At 36.2% G+C, this 9,825-nt stretch overlaps 1 long non-coding RNA gene and 2 other non-coding genes across 3 annotated transcripts; 1 reads left to right on the top strand and 2 right to left on the bottom strand.

Moving 5' to 3' along the window:
* Positions 1–4,052: 4,052 nt before the first annotated feature.
* LOC111192029 (uncharacterized) lies at positions 4,053–5,766 on the top strand. The gene is made up of 4 exons (XR_007429468.1): positions 4,053–4,458; positions 4,956–5,076; positions 5,188–5,298; positions 5,429–5,766. It is a non-coding gene; the product is annotated as an uncharacterized LOC111192029 (long non-coding RNA).
* A 3,037-nt stretch (positions 5,767–8,803) lies between these two features.
* Positions 8,804–9,017, bottom strand: LOC125787884 (small nucleolar RNA U3). The gene has a single exon (XR_007429590.1). It is a non-coding gene; the product is annotated as a small nucleolar RNA U3 (small nucleolar RNA).
* Positions 9,018–9,427: 410 nt separating this feature from the next.
* On the bottom strand, positions 9,428–9,641 carry LOC125787893 (small nucleolar RNA U3). Its single transcript, XR_007429598.1, has one exon. It is a non-coding gene; the product is annotated as a small nucleolar RNA U3 (small nucleolar RNA).
* Positions 9,642–9,825: the final 184 nt, after the last annotated feature.

Raw genomic sequence — 9,825 nt, 5'->3', positions numbered from 1 at the left:
ATTATATTTCACAGCATATATATATATATACATATATATATATACTATATATATATATATATAGACTATTTTAGAACAATTAATAAAATGAGAAAACCTAAATATTAATTATATTTCACAGCATATATATATATATATATATATATATATATATATATATATATATAGTCAGATATCAGAACCAAGATTCAACAAATGTTGAATTGGGCTGCTCTATATTAAACGGAAGAAAGCGAAAAAAATAAAAAAACAAACAATCAGACTTGGTGATTTTAAATTCATTTTTATTCAGAATTACATGGCCTTGATTATTAAGAAAGCTTATATTACAGCATATTTATTTACATTGTCTCTCTCTCACACACACACAGACACACACACGCCCACACTGTTTTTACCAGTCTCTCATATTTCCTAACAAAACAGTTTTAGAGAAACAGTCAGCAGATTCCATCTCCTCCTTTTTAAAGTGCACTGTGGTCTCCTCCACCGCCTCGTCTCCTGTAGACACAAATAGAAGATCAGAATATGAAAAACGTGTGACTATGAAGTTTTACATTATTTACATTATTCCACAGTTAATATGTTGGCAAAGGTCGCTATATGGTCGCTTTTAGACAAATACCTGGTATCTCCAAAACAAACAAAAAAAATAAATACAGGAGAACAAAAAAAGTTTTTTAACTTTTAAAGGAAGTCAATGTAAAATGACAAATTAATGTATTCCAATTATTTGGTCAGCTCATCCCAATAGTACATGGCATGACATACAGGACCTAAAAGTGTGCTGTGTAACTGGAAAAGCACTGCTTTATAGTGGCATGATCGGACCTTCAGGAGTGTCCAATGTAGCTATCAGCAGGGATAAGTTATTAGTGGGCCTTCCAGGACCTCCCTGTGGCCTCACAATATCCTTCTCCTCAGGTTCTTCCTGTGTGAGAAAAAGAGAGGTAGAGAAAGTGTGTGTGAGAGAGAGAGAGAGAACGAGAGAGAGAAATAAATATTAGGCAAGGAAATGGGCCCTTTGTCTAACCCAGTTGAACCAGTTGTTCAATTTAGGTGAAGAATTTTCATCTAAAATGGTCACTTTCAAGACCATTTTAAGCCAGTGATAATATAATAGCACATAATGAAATTACATAATTTAGCAGTAGCTGAATGCCTTTATTAGAAGTGGTGTCCACAAACATTTGGACATACAGTTTAGTGTACCTTTACTCCATTATCTGAAGCCTGGAGGTAAGAAACCCTTTCTCGGTCCCAGCTGAAGAGACTTGGCCCAGCAGACTTCACTCCTCCCATGAAGTGGCAGCTGCAGATTCTGGAGTTCTCATTGGAGCTGTCCGGGGGTCTTCTGGACCATGCAAGCAATGAGAATGGGGAAAGAGAAGAGCCGTTAGATGCTAAGCACCTCAGAAACCAGGCTTGTTTCTTTTTTACTCACACAACAGATCAAAATGTCTTAATGTCAAAAAAAGTCTTAATGTACCTCAGTAGTACTATTCTACTCATAAGTTTAGCTTTGCTATACTAATCATACCTTTACATCAGAAGTGCAGTTTTAGTCACAAACATTCCTTAGTAGAAATATTCTAATACATTTACCTTTAGAATTAATTTTAGCCATACATTTATGTCAGCAGTGCTAATCTAATCATACATTTACCTTACTCAGCTGTGCAATTTCAATTCTAGACATACCTTAGTAACCGCACATTTGCTTCATTAGTGAACATATAGTCAGAAATGTATGTATCTTTGTATCCACAGGACTTGGCACACTGCCCACACTGCCAATAGTACCAAATGTTTTTATATAATATTCTAATCATCAACAATAAAATAAATAAATGCTTACAAAAATCACTCTGTGTGTAATAAATCTATATTATATATGAGTTTCAACATTTTAACTGAATTACTGAAATAAAGCAACTTTACAATGATATTAAATTTTTTGAACACATAAATTTACATAAACTGACCAGTTTTTCAAATACCAGATTACAGACCATTAAGAACCTATCTGTAGTGTTGTTTCCGTTTAGAGCAGATCTGATCTACTAGAAGAAGCAGATCCCCCTGTGTTGAAGCATGCAGAGAGCTGTGTGTGGAGTCAGTGCTGGTCTGCTCCAGTCTGAGCACAGCCCCCGGTTCACCTGCGGTCTCAGGGAAACGGACCCGGAGAGTTTCTCCCACGTCCTGCGGGTCTTTCTGTCGCTGGGCAGGCGGAAAAAACTGCACTGGCTTTTACTGTAACTGTGCTCACACTCAGCTACAAAACACTGCACCATTCTCCCTCTCACTACAGCCTAATATACACACTGTTCACGCTCAGCTCCATCCCTCACAGCAGCTCCGCTACACCCGCTCCTGGAGGTAAACACGCGCGCATCACGCGCTGCTGCTGCTATCTAGTGTCCGGGAGCGTCTTCACCCGCTGCATCTCTCCAATATAATCCCCCAAAAGTAGAGGAGCCGCTCGCTGCAGCCTGTAGGAAGGCGGAGTTGGACATCCAACCCCGCCCACATCCAACTCCGCCCATGTCCAACTCCGCCTTACGTCTAAAGCAACACCCACCTTACGTCCGTCACGAACGCCTACATTTACTCCCGGTAAACAGGAATTGTAGCCGAGAAAGCAGCTAAAGCATCTATCTGATTTATATCTCCGGTTATGGCGGTAAGTACAAATATTGAGTTATTTTTTAAGTTAACAGAGCTATTTTTGTAATGTCCTCTTGTTTTTCTATATTATATTTTATGAATAAACGGTGAGTCGTTGATACGCACATGAAGGTTCTACATCGGCGCGTGTACCATGTGGTTTGTTTGCTTCTAGCTAGTCATATTGCCGTTTTTTTTTGATGGATTCTAATGCAGAATTGCACCCAGTCTTGTCTAATTCAAACTTTAGTTATCTTACCTTCTGTTTTATGGGCTAAAATGCTACCAATTAATGGTATCACAGATAAACTCTCATAGCTAGTAGTGAGCTAGGCATCAGTTTTGTTTTTAAGGCATAGCTAGGGGTTATAGTCAGCTAACCTAAAAAACTGTTTTAACTTCTTGTATAGACAGTTTATTGGCTAACAAGATAGCAAGATAATCTAGCTAACTAAAATTGGTTCAAAGTCTTAGTCATACAAATAAATATTTGAAGATATCAATGCTTAATCCTCCTATTTAATTTGTCAGGAATAGCAATGGTATTCCCGGGTTAATTTGACCTGGTTCATTTTTAATTATCCAAAATATTTCTGAAACCAAAATAATCCTAACCAGAAGAGTAAATATTTAATAACTAACTCCATTGCTGATTGTTCTATCAACATTTAGTACAATAGTGTACAATAGAGGTAATAGTTCAATTAGGATAATTCACTTGTTTTTCCATTTTAAAAAATCTTACTTTTTTTTTTTGTTTTACTACTTTGTTACTTTTAAACGACCAACACAATATTTTTACATATAAATGAAACATAACATTACAATTTCGTTTTAGTTTTTGCAGGGGGTTGTTGCAAATATGAAATTAACCATTTTCATGTTATATGTTAATTATACAAATAAAGGCAAGCTGAAGACGTTTCATACAGAAAAAAAAACTTTTACTATCTTACTAAATGGATCAATTTGACCCGTAACGTAACAGGAGGGTTAAGTCGATGCACATTTATTACCTTTGTACTGAATGTAGTTACAATTAATGTGCACCGATATAGTAATTGTAAGCTCATGTTGTGTTTTGTTGCTTTCTGTTTTACAGCATCCAACACATGTCCAGGCCACTCCTGACCCTTCAGGGTTTGGCCAGTGTGGTGTTTTCAAATGCCCCTGCTTCAGTTTTGACACTGACCAGCGATTTAATAACAGCCTACATCTACAAAACCATATCAAACAAGCAGTCGAGAATAATGGTATGGGGAAGTATTTCTTTAAACAGAGAGAGAGATATTGATTTTATTGGCTATAACAAATAAACATGTAAATGTAATATCTTGAATCAACAAATGCACTTACTTCTTACACTCAATTGATGGGCATAATGAGTTGAAGAATATTAATATTTATAGGCTTAATTGCATGTTGTGTGCATTTTGGTCTTACAGTTTCCTTCATCTCTAAACTGCACACCTACAGCACACTTTTATTGTGTCTATTGCAGCCATACAATACTATGCAAAGACCAGTTCAGACATCATGTATCTCTGTGCAGCAGTGCAACCAAGACCATTATAGCAGAAGTGTTTAATCCACAGACTGTTGCTACTTCTGATGCACGTCCAGCTCCCCCTCTGCCAGCTACTCCTGATACACCTTCTCCCAGTTCTGGTCTTGCTTCCTCTGTGCATGGTATTAATTATATTAATTATTATATTTTCTCTCAGGAAAGTTCAGCGTGTTGAACGTGTGACTGATGAAGGAGATAGAATGGGCAACGTCTCCTTTGAACAGGTGTGAGGGTGTGGATGTGTGTTTTTTTATTTCGGGTTAATTTAACTGGGCCATTTAAAATGTTTTACTGTTGTGGTTTGTTTTCAAAAGTCTGAATTGGGCTGAAAAGATAAGTTGACATTATTTGAAATTTCAACTTGACCTAGTGTTGACTAGTCATTTCAAGGGCATTTGAAGCCCATAAGCTATTGGAGAGCTATCATTTTAAAGGGATAGAAAAGCAGAGAGCTGTTTTGTGACGTTAAGGCAGAGATTAGTCAACAGAATGACGCTGACTACAGTCTTCAGGCAAAAATGCTAGCCATTCCTACAGTAATCAGAGATTGGGGATATGATTGAAATAATAAGTTCCAACTCAGATTAATAGAATACCAAAATAGTAATTGGTTGCAGCCTTAGAATGTTATCTGGTCATTTTTTTCAATTACTATAATTTTCATGAATCAAAATCTACATGCTTCTATAATGTTTTTCACAGATGCCCCTTATTCTCATAGATACAGTTCTGGATGAGGGTGACAAAGCTTTTTTAAAGCTGTCACTGGTTTGTCGTCTCTTCCGGGACATTGTTTGGACAACAATCATTCCGGGCCCGGGCACATTTCGAGTGGCTTGACAGTAAGCATGATATTTCAGTACAGTTAAGATGTTTGTTTTCCCTTAGAAAAGGAATTACACTCACTGATTTTGAAATCATTTTAAAATTCTTGATTTTTTTTAAACCTACAGGTGTAGTGCCATGAAAACATCACAGTGCTGCATGTAAAGACGAGTTTCACAGGATGTACGAACTGCAGTGCTGCCAGAACTGTCAAGAAACTTATAAAGACTACATACTGGGTATGTTTGTTCTAAATAAATTTTGATAATTTTTTCCTGAGGTCAGAAATTGGTAAGTCAATATATTTAAGGTATTGGGGCTTGAGAGATTGTTACTTTGTGAAAGTGTGTGTTTTTACTTATATTACAGGCTACGTTGGGCATGGGAGACGAGGGGAGCTTGTGGCATTTTACAGCGAAAACGAGCACCCTGGATTCTGCAGCCAGCTTCATGAATGGCTGGGTGTGTGAGTGGCTGGGTGTGTGAGTGGCTGGGTGTGTGAGTGGCTGGGTGTGTGAGTGGCTGGGTGTGTGAGTGGCTGGGTGTGTGAGTGGCTGGGTGTGTGAGTGGCTGGGTGTGTGAGTGGCTGGGTGTTGCATTTTTAAATAAAGACTTCTGTATTTGTTTGACCAAAGCATGTAACCAAACATTTTAAAGGCTAGTGTGCCAATAAATGCCAATAAAGATATTGTATTAGCTTGGACAAAGTGTTTGTAAATGGAGTTAATTTCCCTGGGAACTACTGTCAGCCATACAAAATTGGGAGAGGAGAAGCAGGAGAGGGATATCATTATTATTATTATTATTATTATTATTATTATTATTATTATTATTATTATTATTATTATTATTATTGACAAAATAGCTATGTATACATATGATATTTTAATTTCTGAAACCACAGCATTTGATATATTGTACTCTATCGTTATACACTATCCAGCATACCATTATTACCACCTGCTTGTTTCTGCTTCTATTATTCTTTTTTTTAGCTCCAATTAGCATCTAGGACACTTTAGTTGCATAATGGTTTACTGGTGTATAATATACAATAGGTATAAAACACATTTCACTCTATTAGACACTTCTACCAACAGCTGCTTTACATTGTGAGTGAAAAGTCAGAGACAATCTTTAAATCTGTTGCTGCACAGTTTGTTGCAAATCTGCAAATTCTTCATCAGTGCCCATGGGATGCTGCCTACCTGATGCTGAATACAGGACGCTGCCCACATGATGCTGGTTGATGGAGCATTTCATGTCCAGTAGTGACAATGAGGTGTTTAAATTCTCCAGAGGCACTACTTTGTCGGATCCACTCATACCAACACAGCTCTTAACACCACTATGTCAGTGTCACTGTAGTGTTGTGAATAACCAACAAGCCACATAATAGCTGCTCTGTGGTGGTCCTAAATTGTATGCTATACAGTGCAGCTGTGTCATTCTCATCTGTAATATTTTCAGCACCCTGTTGACAGTGAAGATGCAGAATTACTTCTAATATCATTATTATATATTAGCTATGCCTATGACACAAATAGCCTTCCCCCTGCTGAGTGGTGATAAGAAGCACTGTCTATCTGTAATATGAAGTATAGAGCATTACAGTACAGAGAACAGGTGTGATCTAACAATCAAACACTTTAATAATCAGTTGCACCCTTTGACCAGCCTCTACCAGTGCAAAGCCATGATTGATAATGTGCTCTTTATTTCATATGGAACATAACCAAAAACTGTATATCGTAAGTTTTAACTTTATATAATAAGTAAATAATGATTCCTATGATAGCTAATCAATAATTCTGGAGATATTTACCAGTCTAAAATAAATTTATAAAATCTACACACTCTGGCAACTAGTTTAACAAATTTAAATGTAAGGATTAATGCAGTGAAATAATGGCTTACTCTGCTGGTGAGTGGGACAGATTAATGTATAATGTATTGTGATATACAGGACAGAGGCAATTGATCTTTTGGAAACAGCAAATCGTTGTATGCAATTATTTGCTTATTGTATAAAATAAAGGAGAAATGGCACACGTGATGAAAAAGAAGAGCAAGAGTTCCCTCTGTTACACAGAATGAGTTACCAGCCTCATAAACCACAAGTTAGCAGCATGCCATATAAGAAAAACAATAAAATCATACACTTTTAAGTTCACATGATTCCTTATGTATTACTTTATTTACAATGTTAAACCAAAAATTAATGAGAAAGTGTTTCCAAACTTTTGGCTGGTACTGTATATATAGCCTATTTTTTGTGATATCTGTGCATTAGCATGTGTAGTGCTGTAGCCAAGGCTACGTGGTGGAACTACTCACAAGATATGCGTAAATTTAGCGCAACATCGGCGTTATATGCGTATTTCACGTGGCACACAGTGCTTCTTGAACAAAAAAGTAGGGGGGTTGGCGTACAAGAGCACATATGGGCGGGGTTGGATGTGGGCGGAGTTGGATGTCCAACTCCGCCTTCCTACAGGCTGCAGCGAGACGTACTTGCAAAAGTACGTTGTATTTTCCAGAGGTGGAAAAAGTAAAGAAAAATTGTAATTAAGTAAAAGTACCTTTACTTTGCTAAAATTCTACTCAAGTAAAAATACCCATCTAAAAATCTACTTGAGTAAAAGTAAAAAAGTACTCAAATTAAAATGACCTTGAGTAAAAGTTACATAGTTACTTTTAATTATTTGATGTAAAAAAGTACAACAAATCATAAATTGAATTGTCTACTATTTCACATAATAATTTGGACCATTCAGGCAGTATTTGTTCAGACTACCCCATAAAACATTTTCAAGAACAAGTGGCATAGGTTTCTATGATCCCTTTTTTTTCTTTACTGTTAAAAAGTTTTGGTCATACAGGTGACTATAAACCATATTTTTACAGTTTTACCGGTCATTGTTATATTTTAACTTGCAATTGCTATGCTTTAACTGCTATTTAAATGTTATGTTTTTTTTTTACATTTAAGCAAATACTTACCACCACATGCTCTTGCAGGTTTGATGTGTAAGTTTTGAAAGCTGACAGCTCTGTCCGGCGGGACAGGTATATTTTGCATTGCGTGAGGACGTTATTGCCTTGTTATTCCACGCGCAAACATCTGTGCGCCGGCGCATCCGCGCCAATTATTTTTTTCTTTAATTCAGACAATAGTTTTTTCCAAGCATTTTATTTTTTACTCAGTAATGGGGAGTTTTCCAATGTAGCGAAGTAAATTACTTGTGTCAAAGTGTGCTTGAGTAAAAGTTAAATTACCTATTTTAAAAACTACTTTACAAATTACAAATTACTCATAAAATCTACTCAATTACAGTAACTTGAGTAAATGTAATTCATTACTTTCCACCTCTGGTATTTTCCCCTGTATTTTTCCATTAAAGATGTGGGCTAAACAACTGCTTACTGAGGCAAGGTTATTATAATTAACGAAAACAAACGAAATAACGAAAACTGAAAGTAAAAAAATATTTTTGTTAACTGAAATTAACACAAATGGTAATTAAAAGAAAAAAATGGTCACTAACTGGAACTGTCCTGTGTGTTCACAGAACTAATAAAAAAAGTAACTGAAATTACTGATAAAATACCCTTCAATTTCGTGTTTATCAATTTATTAACAAATTAAGTATATTCACATAAAATCTGTGTAGTGTAATCTAAACCATTTCAGGCACAGCGATATAAATACAACCCAGTCTTTTTTTATACAATTTCTAGCTAACCACTCTGATCATATTTCTTTCCTCCAAGCTGCGAAACACAGCCAGAACGTTCATCAATGATAAAGAACAGATGATTTTACTCATCACTCTCCATCAGATTCACGCTCAGAAAGAAATATCTCGACTCGTCATTGTGGATAGAGAGACGTAACACTTTCGGAACAACTTTCCAAGTTATAAACTATTGAAATGATCCCTGAAAGTATAGTCTTAATTTCTCAGCTCTACTGATAGAAGTCTGTATCTACACGCTACACTTCACACTTATGGTAGATCCTCATGGTTCCATTCTGCACTGTAAAAAACTTTCATCTGTATTTGATTCCAGCTTTTATATTCAACGTGGAAATATATTTATTTTTAATATTTGTTGATGAAAGTTCCTTAAAATGTGTAGATTTTAATATGAATCGTGTTACCCATAATCCTCCACGGCCATGAATTAACATATTACTGTAACAGCCACACCTCCTCTCGTTTTCTGCCGGTCAGTAGTACATCAGAGCCATGCATCAACAGACTGTACACAGCAAACATCTTGTTACCACACAAAATAAAACTACAGACACAAAATTTTAAATAAACACAGCCTTTCATAGTCTCTTTTTAACACAAACGTCAACCCACTCAGTTCATACTTCCTTCCTCCAGACTGTGAAACACAGCAGGAGCGTTCATCAATGATAAAGAACAGATGATTTTACTCATCACTCTCCATCAGATTCACGCTCAGAAAGAAATATCTCGACTCGTCATCGTGGATAGAGAGACGTAACACTTTCAGAACAACTTTCCAAGTTATAAACTATAGAAATGATCCCTGAAAGTATAGTCTTAGTTTCTCAGCTCTACTGATAGAACTCTGTATCTACACGCTACACTTCACACTCAGGATATATCCTCCTCCTTCAGCTCTGATATCACCTATACAACATATTTCAAATTAGGGCTATCAATCAATTTAAACTTACATTGAACCAATGAAAATTTATTTACATTGAACAGTGAAACTAATAATGG

Source organism: Astyanax mexicanus, chromosome 25, assembly GCF_023375975.1.
Source record: "Astyanax mexicanus isolate ESR-SI-001 chromosome 25, AstMex3_surface, whole genome shotgun sequence".
Lineage (NCBI taxonomy): Eukaryota > Metazoa > Chordata > Actinopteri > Characiformes > Acestrorhamphidae > Astyanax > Astyanax mexicanus.
Note: the sequence above shows the minus strand (reverse complement) of the source record. Positions and strands in the feature narration are given on the sequence as shown.